An 11,094-nucleotide genomic window follows, 5' to 3' on the forward strand; every position below is an offset into this window, starting at 1 on the left:
ATCTGAAGATCATCAAAGGTAAACGGTTAATTTGATTGCTTTTCTGATTTTCGTGACCAAGCTTCCTGCTGCTAGCTGGACATAATGCTATGCTAGGCTATCGATAAACTTACACGGGGCGGCAGGGTAGCCTAGTGGTTAGAGCGTTGGACTAGTAATCGGAAGGTTGCAAGTTCAAATCCCCGAGCTGACAAGGTACAAATCTGTCGTTCTGCCCCTGAACAGGCAGTTAACCCACTGTTCCTAGGCCATCATTGAAAATAAGAATTTGTTCTTAACTGACTTGCCTAGTTAAATAAAAAACACAAATGCTTATTTTGCTTTGGCTGTAAGGCATAATTTCAAAATCTGAGATGACAGGGTGATTAACAAAAGGCTGTTTCACTGTATTTCACTTGTGATTTTATGAATATGAATATTTTCTAGTAATATTTTTTGACTGTTGCGCTTTGCTAATTAGTGTAGTTGATGACAATACTCCCGGATCCGGGATGGGTAGTTCCAAGATTAACATCCCAACCATCCTACAATCTAAACTTGATGCCCTCAATCTCACACAAATGATCAATGAACCTACCAGGTACCACCACAAAGTCGTAAACACGGGAACCCTCATAGATATCATCCTAACCAACTTGCCCTCCAAATACACCTCTGCTGTTTTCAAGATCTCAGCGATCACTGACTCATTACCTGCATCTCATCACTGTCAAACGCTCCGTGAAACACTTCAGCGAGCAAGCCTTTCTAATAAACCTGGCCGGGGAATCCTGGCCGGGATATCCTGGATATTGATCTCATCCCGTCAGTAGAGGACACCTGGCAATTTTTTTTTAAATGCCTTCCTCACCATCTTAAATAAGCATGCCCCATTCAAGAAATTTAGATCCAGGAATCTTTTTCAAGCAGAAATTTGCTTCCTGCATCACAAACTCAAAAAAGTTCTGGGACACTGTAAAGTCCATGGAGAATAAGAACACCTCCTCCCAGCTGCCCACTGCACTGAAGATAGGAAACACTGTCACCACCGATAAATCCACTATAATTGAGAATTTCAAGAAGCATTTTTCTACGGCTGGCCATGCTTTCCACCTGACTACCCCTACCCCGGTCAACAGCACTGCACAAAAAAGAGAGAGACAATGAAACTAAGACCCATGTATAACCATTTAAACATGTTAAGATTTAAAGTCGGTGTTGTTGACCAATAGCATTGCTGTAAAGTTAACCTCCAATCAGATATCAGACCTGTAAAGACAACATAACCTCTGCTTCTCAGGAGTGTGAAAAGAGGGGTAGGCAAGAGCAATACAGAGAATGATGAATTCCTAAGACAGCACAAAGGAAATCCTTACATACAGTAAGGGCCTACACACTTATACACACCAAAATACACATACATTTGAGTCACTAGACAGTATACTATCTAGAGTACTATGCAGTGGTGTAAAGTAAAAATACTTTACAGTACTACTTAAGTAGTTTGTTTTGGTGTCTGTACTTTACTATTTATATTTTTGACAACTTTTACTTCACAACATTCCTAAAGAAAATAATATACTTTTTACTCCAAAAGTAGTCGTTACATTTTGAATGCTTAGCAGGACAGGAAAATGGTCAAATTCACGCACGTATCGAGACAACACATGGTCATCCCTTCTGCCTCTGATCTGGCGGACTCACTAAACACAAATGCATCTTTTGTAAATGATGTCTTAGTGTTGGAGTGTGCCCCTGGCTATCCATACATTTTAAAAACAAGAAAATGTTGCTGCCTGCTTTGCTTAATATAAGGAATTTAAAAATGATTCCTACTTTTAGTTTTGAGTATATTTAGTATATACGTATATTTAGAACCAAATACTTTTAGACTTTTACTCAAGTAATATTTTACTTTTACTTGAGTCACTTTCTATTAAGGTACCTATACTTTTACTCAAGTATGACAATTGGGTACTTTTTCCACCACTTTTCCCACCACTGGTGCTATTTCTGTTTCATCCTTCTAGCTAGGTGAAACAGACAACACCGTAAACAAACACCTACCTGGAATGGGCGTGGCACAGACACTCATATCCACTACGCTATGACTTACCCAGTTACTATACACCAACATGTGCATTTTCTCCCTTTGTCACTTCCTCCCATCTCTCCTCACTCACTTTTCTTAAGTACATTGTGATGCTGAAAGATAGAGATGGTTGTTCATCCAAGTGGGGAGGGGGAGAGGATGGGGGTTATGTGGAAGCCTCTGGTATGCAAAGTATGTTTTTATTATTATTATTTATACACAGCTTTATTTACACAGTCTATTCATTGGCCATTTTCACAAATTCTCCTGAGAAAGAGTAATAAGAAAACAAAACAACAAAAACAAAACACAAAATTCAATGATGGGAAGTTGTTTATTCCACAATTCTGTTTTCATTGAAACAAGATACTGCGGTAGAGAGAGAATGTATGTTCTGTGTAGTCTCCATGTCTAATGATCAGTTTGTTTGACTTTCGTTCAAAATGGAACTGAACAGAAACTCTCTTCTCTTGATGCCACATGCCTAGAAAGTGCGACACTGTAGTTTGATTAAGACTGAGTTTGTGTGTGGTGGGAGCTCAGGCCTGATGCAAAGCTTAGCCAGGTGACAAGAGGTACTCTACGGCTCACGAGGCCATAGCTCTGTGTTTGTTCCCTCACATTCGCACATCTCCAGCAGTACAGTAGCACTGCCCAATGTGTTTTAGCTGGTGCTGTGTGAGTGTGTGCAAGTAACAAGAGCCATAATGAGCGGCCATCATAAGCGGACCAAAGAAGAGAGTCTATAAGCCCCCCCCAGTCCCATTTTCAATGGTGTGTAGAGTTACCATATCTAAATGTAGGCCATCTCCCACTCTGTGTTGTATTGAGATCCTGACATTCATAATTGCATGCTGATGTTTCAGCTCTGACTTTGATCGGGTTATTTTCAACAAGATTACTCCAAACCACACACACACACACGTGCATGAGGGCACAAAGTGTGATTGTTAAAGCACTTCACCCAAATCCCCAATTCCTGGTCCTCTTGGGAAAAGCAATTTACTTCAATTTGCACCAGCAAATAACCAGCTGTACAAATGAACTTGCAGGATGTATGGAGGGGAAAGAGCTCTAACACATTGGCCACATCACAGAGAGGGAAGGGAGATGGAATCTCCGCAATATCTAGACAAAGTAGATAGCAAAATTCTATCCATATGAACTGTGTTTGTTTCAATTAACTTTTTTCATAGTTTTCAAAAGGAACAAAAACTGAAATTGGAGGTATTGGATTATATTTCAATGCAGCGGTATAGGGTATGTGATTGACATTGAGTGATTGACATTGAGCAGTGCTGACAACTCTCATGCATTGGCCGTTAGACACATGCAATTTGACCCTCTTCACACACTCACACACCACACCTTTTATTTCTCACACATTGAAAAAAGTACTGCTTTCATTTTCTAATGAGTCCACTGTGCGTTAACTTTTCAACCGTGCTTCCAAATTGTTTTTGAAATCAGAGCATATAATATTCTACATCTCCAATCATTTTCCTGCCACCGCACAGTGAACCGTGGCAGATTGAAGCTTGTGATTGGTTTCGTATGGGTCAAGGACCAAGGCGATGGGAATGCGTTTGCAAAGAAATTCCCATTACAATTAGAGTGGAGTGCAGCCATGGCAAACTGGACAGGCACGTTCGATGAAATGTTATTAACTCAATTGTCAAAAGAGCAGCTTGGAAACTTGCCTTGTATAGTGCTGTTTTGTACACATAATTGTCAACAAATTATTTGCTGCCACTCCTGTCCCTGTCGCAAAATGCTCCTTATGACAGCATGTGATAATATAGCCTACAACTAGTGATTTAATCCACCACTTGTATAGAGCCCCACAGTGCAGGTGTCATAATACTCATAAAACCTAGCAATCAAACAGTGTACCCTGCACGCACAACCCATGTGGAATTCAGGGTCTCTGGCAGTGTTTGGAACTGCCAATCTGCAGTCAAGAACGCTGAGTTAATCTCAGCCTATGCTACCCTTCAGTCTCTTGACTTTTTGGCCCTGAAGGAGACATGGATCACCCCAGAAAACACCCGTTGCTTTTTCTTAATAGGGCTAGGGTCTAGTTTCCAGAATTTCCACCTGACTGACGTGCCCAAAGTACACTGCCTGTTACTTAGGCCCAGAAGTTAGGATATGCATATAATTGGTCGGATTGGATAGAAAACACTTTGAAGTTTCTAAAACTGTCTGAGACTATAACAGAATTTATATGGCAGGTGAAAATCCAAAGTAAATCCGACCAGAATTTTTTTTTTAGCTCCCAGACTCTTATTATGGAAACCTATTGTTTCAATGTAACTCCGTCACCCAGATTGCAATTCCTATGGCTTCCACTAGATGTCAACCGTCTTTATTCAAGGTTTCAGGCTTCATTTTTGATAAACAAACAAGTATTTGGAGTTTTTGTTAGGGGACCACCTGAAGCGGCGCCCGAGGGAGAGGGAACACGCTTACGAAATTTCCTTTCCTATTGAACATACTACTTTCCATGTGAAATATGATAGTTTATTTACATCTTAGAGTACCTGAGGATTAAATAGAAATGTCGTTTCACTTGTTTGGATGAGGTTTACCAGTAGCTTTAGACTCCTTTGTTTGCATGTTGAACGAGTGGATTACTGAAATCAATGGTGCCAACTAAACAGACTTTGGGATATGAAGAAGGATTTTACCGAACAAAATGACCATTCATGTTGTACCTGGGACCCTTGCAAACAGAGGAAGATCTTCAAAAGTAAGTGATTTATTGAATCGCTATTTGTGATTTTGTGAAGCTTGTGCTGTTTGAAAAATATGTGGATATGGGGTGCTGTTCTCAGGCAATCTCATGGTATGCTTTCGCCGTAAAGCTTTTTGAAATCTGACAACACGGTTAGATTATCAAGAAGTTAAGCTTTTAAATTATGTAAGACACTTCTATGTTCATGAATGTTCAATATTACAAATATTATTTTGAATAATGTTGTCGACCGGTGTCCCGCTGACGGAACACCTAGCCTTAAGAAGTTTCTTAATCTTATTATGTTTTCTTTCATAGTCATAGAGCATCTGGTCATCACGGTGGTGGCACAGGTCTACTCATTTTCTCCCTCTCTCACCTGTCCATCTCCTCATTTGAATTCCATGCTGTCACTTGTCCACTCAAGCTTAACATTATTGTCATCTATCGCCCACCAGGTGCCCTTGGAGAGTTCCTCAATGAGCTTGATAAGCTAATTTCTGACAATAGCTCACCACTCTTCTTACTTGGCGTCTTCAACCTTCCAGAATCTGCCTTCAATTAATTTCTTTCCAATTCTCTCTTTCTCCTCCTTGCCTCTTTTGACCTCATCCTTTCCCAATCCCCTCCAACTCACGAGGCAGGCAATACGCTTGTTATACTCATATTTACTAGAGGCTGTTACCCTACTAATCTCACTGCAAATCCCTCCAAGTCTCTGATCACTACATTGCTTCCTTTTCTGTCTCCCTTTCCTCCAACCCTAACCACTCAGTCCCTACCTAGATGGTCATGCGCCGTCACAATCATCGCTCTCTCTCGCCCACTACTCTCTCCTCTTCTATCCTATCATCTCTCCATTCTGCCTCTAACCCTAGGAAACTAACAACAAAAAGTGAAAAAGAAAAAGCCATATCTCAGACTGGCCAATAAAAAGAAAAGATTAAGATGGGCAAAAGAACACAGACACTGGACAGAAGAACTCTGCCTAGAAGGCCAGCATCCCGGAGTCGCCTCTTCACTGTTGACATTGAGACTGGTGTTTTGGAGGGGTACTATTTAATGAATCTGCCAGTTGAGGACTTGTGAGGCATCTGTTTCTCAAACTAGACACTCTAATATACTTGTCCTCTTGCTCAGTTGTGCACTGGGGCCTCCCACTCCTCTTTCTATTATGGTTAGAGCCGTTCTTTGAAGGGAGTAATACACATCATTGCACCAGATCTTCAGTTTCTTGTCAATTTCTCGTATGGAATAGCCTACATTTCTCAGAACAAGAATAGACTGACGAGTATCAGAAGAAAGTTATTTGTTTCTGGCCATTTTGAACCTGTAATCAAACCCACATATGCTGATGCTTCAGATTCTCAACTAGTTTAATTAATTAAAAAATGGCAATTTTATTGCTTCTTTAATAAGAACAACAGTTTTCAGCTGTACTAACATAATTGCAAAATAGTTTTCCTAATGATCAATTAGCCTTTTAAAATGATAAACTTGGATTAGCTAACACAGTGTGCGATTTGAACACAGGAGTGATGGTTGTTGATAATGGGCCTCTGTACGCCTATATACTGTAGATATTCCATACAAATCTGCTGTTTCCAGCTACAACCATGTCTACACTGTATTTCTGATAAATTTGATGTTATTTTAATGGACAACAAATGTGTTTTTCTTTCAAAAGTGACCCAAAACTTTTGAACGGTAGTGCAGTTTATAAACCCGGAGTCCCAATATTTCGATACTTCTGTGAATGCTTGTGAAGCAGACTCGGCAGATCAGACCAGGGATTGGGTTTGAGAAATCAATGAGAGATATGAAAATATATTCCCTAGTTGATAATTTTCTTGATTTTTAAAGGCACAACCTAGATTCAATCTAGAAGAAAAGAAACGCACACCTATTTAGGTGAGGTGCTGGCTAGCGGAGTAGAAGACTTGAAAATAAAAGAGAGCCGCACACTCTAGGAGCTCAGATGCAAACAGCCAAGCTGCCTTCATCAGGGTATAATCACAAACACTGCGGGATGACTCGTTTATGTAGTGTCAAAAGACACAGGTGTCTGTAATCATGGCCAAGAGTGGCCTAATATCATTTTTAAAAAATGTTTTATTTTATTTCACCTTTATTTAACCAGGTAGGCTAGTTGAGAACAAGTTCTCATTTGCAACTGCGACCTGGCCAAGATAAAGCATAGCAGTGTGAACAGACAACACAGAGTTACACATGGAGTAAACAATTAACAAGTCAATAACACAGTAGAAAAAAAGGGAGTCTATATACATTGTGTGCAAAAGGCATGAGGAGGTAGGCGAATAATTACAATTTTGCAGATTAACACTGGAGTGATAAATGATCAGATGTCCACATATTCAAGGTCGGAAACATCCAGGGTGGTGATGCTGGTCAGGCATACGGGTGCAGGCAGCGAGCGGTTGAAAAGCATGCATTTGGTTTTACTAGCGTTTAAGAGCAGTTGGAGGCCACGGAAGGAATGTTGTATGGCATAGAAGCTCGTTTGGGGGTTAGATAGCACAGTGTCCAAGGACGGGCCGGAAGTATATAGAATGGTGTCATCTGCGTAGAGGTGGATCAGGGAATCGCCCGCAGCAAGAGCAACATCATTGATATATACAGAGAAAAGAGTCGGCACGAGAATTGAACCCTGTGGCACCACCATAGAGACTGCCAGAGGACCGGACAGCATGCCCTCCAATTTGACACACTGAACTCTGTCTGCAAAGTAATTGGTGAACCAGGCAAGGCAGTCATCTGAAAAACAGAGGCTACTGAGTCTGCCGATAAGAATATGGTGATTGACAGAGTCGAAAGCCTTTGCAAGGTCGATGAAGACGGCTGCACAGTACTGTCTTTTATCGATGGCGGTTATGATATCGTTTAGTACCTTGAGCGTGGCTGGGGTGCAGCTGTGCCCGGCTCGGAAACCAGATTGCACAGCAGAGAAGGTACGGTGGGATTCGAGATGGTCAGTGACCTGTTTGTTGACTTGGCTTTCGAAGACCTTAGATAGGCAGGGCAGGATGGATATAGGTCTGTAACAGTTTGGGTCCAGGGTGTCTCCCCCTTTGAAGAGGGGGATGACTGCGGCAGCTTTCCAATCCTTGGGGATCTCAGACGATATGAAAGAGAGGTTGAACAGGCTGGTAATAGGGGTTGCGACAATGGCGGCGGATAGTCTCAGAAATAGAGGGTCCAGATTGTCAAGCCCAGCTGATTTGTACGCGTCCAGGTTTTGCAGCTCTTTCAGAACATCTGCTATCTGGATTTGGGTAAAGGAGAACCTGGAGAGGCTTGGGCGAGTAGCTGCGGGGGGGGGCGGAGCAGTTGGCCGAGGTTGGAGTAGCCAGGCGGAAGGCATGGCCAGCCGTTGAGAAATGCTTGTTGAAGTTTTCGATAATCATGGATTTATCGGTGGTGACCGTGTTACCTAGCCTCAGTGCAGTGGGCAGCTGGGAGGAGGTGCTATTGTTCTCCATGGACTTCACAGTTTCCCAGAACTTTTTGGAGTTGGAGCTACAGGATGCAAACTTCTGCCTGAAGAAGGTGGCCTTTCCTGACTGACTGCGTGTATTGGTTCCTGACTTCCCTGAACAGTTGCATATCGCGGGGACTATTCGATGCTATTGCAGTCCGCCACAGGATGTTTTTGTGCTGGTCGAGGGCAGTCAGGTCTGGAGTGAACCAAGGGCTATATCTTTTCTTAGTTCTGCATTTTTTGAACGGAGCATGCTTATCTAAAATGGTGAGGAAGTTAATTTTAAAGAATGACCAGGCATCCTCAACTGACGGGATGAGGTCAATGTCCTTCCAGGATACCCGGGCCAGTTCGATTAGAAAGGCCTGCTCTCACAGAAGTGTTTTAGGGAGTGTTTGACAGTGATGAGGGGTGGTCGTTTGACTGCGGCTCCGTAGCGGATACAGGCAATGAGGCAGTGATCGCTGAGATCCTGGTTGAAGACAGCGGAGGTGTATTTGGAGGGCCAGTTGGTCAGGATGACGTCTATGAGGGTGCCCTTGTTTACAGATTTAGGGTTGTACCTGGTGGGTTCCTTGATGATTTGTGTGAGATTGAGGGCATCAAGCTTAGATTGTAGGACTGCCGGGGTGTTAAGCATATCCCAGTTTAGGTCACCTAACAGAACAAACTCTGAAGCTAGATGGGGGGCGATCAATTCACAAATGGTGTCCAGGGCACAGCTGGGAGCTGAGGGGGGTCGGTAGCAGGCGGCAACAGTGAGAGACTTATTGGTTAATTATCAAATATTAAAATGGCATACAAAAAACAGCATACAAACAAATGGATAGCATACGATCATAAATTAAGGTGTAAGTTTCTGATTGTCCACACGATGTCACAATATGCTTTCTCTTGGTTGTCTGTTTCCTTGCACTCGTTCTGTGAGAGTATTCTTCTGAGGATGGCTAATCAGCCGTGTCGATATTCCCAGGGTGGGAAGGAAAGCAGTGTAGACAACTGATGACTTGAAGAGAATAACCGGGTGGTCCTGCTTGAATTCACATTCTTAGATACAGTACTCTTAGCATTGATTGTTAAAGAGGTTTCTTTGTCCTCCAACTTTGTGTTGCAATTTGGGTTCAATCTGCTTAATTCTTAACTCACATGCTGTCACGGTTTTCTAATGGTGAAGGAGAGTCGGACCAAACTGCAGCGTGTATATTGTGATCCATGTTTAATAAAACAAACGTAACACGAATCAATACAAAAACTCAACAAAACAATAAACGTAATGAAAACCGAAACAGCCTAAACTGGTGCAAACTAACACAGAATAAGGACGTCAAAGACACTAAGGACAATCACCCACAATACAACCAAAGAATATGGCTGCCTAAATATGGCTCCCAATCAGAGACAACGATAAACACCTGCCTCTGATTGAGAACCACTTCAGACAGCCATAGACTCTCCTACAACACCCCACTAAGCTACAATCGCACTAAGCTACACACCACATACAAAAACCCATGTCACACCCTGGCCTGACCAAATACATAAAGAAAAACACAAAATACTTCGACCAGGGCGTGACACATGCTTTATACCCTCGGGTAGAAAGGGGCATTTCCATCTTCATGACATGCTCTCTGGGTTCCCTGGGGCGTAGCTAGTTACGAGGTAAGGTGTATTAGAATTTACTATGATCTCGTTAAGACAACTAAAATCACATTCTTATCATCACAAAAACAGTCTCTTTAATCTGGATATTTTCTACACAACGTAAAATATGTAAACATATACACATTATGAAAAGTCTTCAAGTTACAATATTTTTGTCATAACGTCTTCATTTAACTTTTAATGACATCACAAAATTAGACACATATTCCATCCATCATTATTCCCACCCATTCGGATGATGAAATATATTGTCCCAGAGTCTTAAAAAAAAACACATTCATCCCTCTAGCTGATCCACCGTAACCTGATCCTTTGGCCCTCCCAAGAGAATCATGACACCAGGAAGCCAGCTACACCAAGGTGTCAGAGGAAACACCGTCCAGCTGGCTACTGAAGTCAGCTTGCAGGCACCCGGCCCGCCACAAGGAGTCGCTAGAGCGTGATGAATCAAGGAAATCCCAGCTGGCTAAACCCTCCCCTAACCCGGACAAGGCTGGGCCAGTTGTGCGCTGCCTCAAGTATCTTCCGGGCAAAGCCGGCTGTGACACAGCCTGGGATCGAATCCGGGTCTGTATTGACGCCTCAACCACTGCTATGCAGTGCCTGACACTTTTTCATTTTCATAAAAAACAACTTTATATTGAAGGAGCGCCTTTGATTTGACGGCCTGCATATGTGCAGTTCGGCGTGAAACAACCGCTAGACACAATGACATGTTTCTGTGCATGAGCTTACCTAGCCAATGACGTCATGACATCGCCTACAAGCATGATCTGAGATTTCAATTGGAGAAGCAGTTTCTAAATATCTTCATACTCAACCATCTTTGGTATGATGTGCTTGTGTTAGCAATATACTGCAGGCTCTTGCTGATTGATGTGACAAAGTGGTGGGAAGGGGCTGCAAAGTGTTTTCTGCATGTGAGATCTTAAAAGTTCATTACAACATAAACAACTCTGTATCCACTTGTCTTTCCCCATCTTTCTCTCTCCATTCTCTCTCTCACACACTCGGTCAGCTATTACAACTAGCTCTTTCAAACCTCAAGATCAATCTTGATAAATTCCTTTATCGTCGTGTGTGTGCTTACGATGAAGACAAAAGCAAGGCTTGTGTTTGCAC

The sequence above is a fragment of the Oncorhynchus keta genome, chromosome 34 (genome assembly GCF_023373465.1).
Source record: "Oncorhynchus keta strain PuntledgeMale-10-30-2019 chromosome 34, Oket_V2, whole genome shotgun sequence".
Taxonomy (NCBI): domain Eukaryota; kingdom Metazoa; phylum Chordata; class Actinopteri; order Salmoniformes; family Salmonidae; genus Oncorhynchus; species Oncorhynchus keta.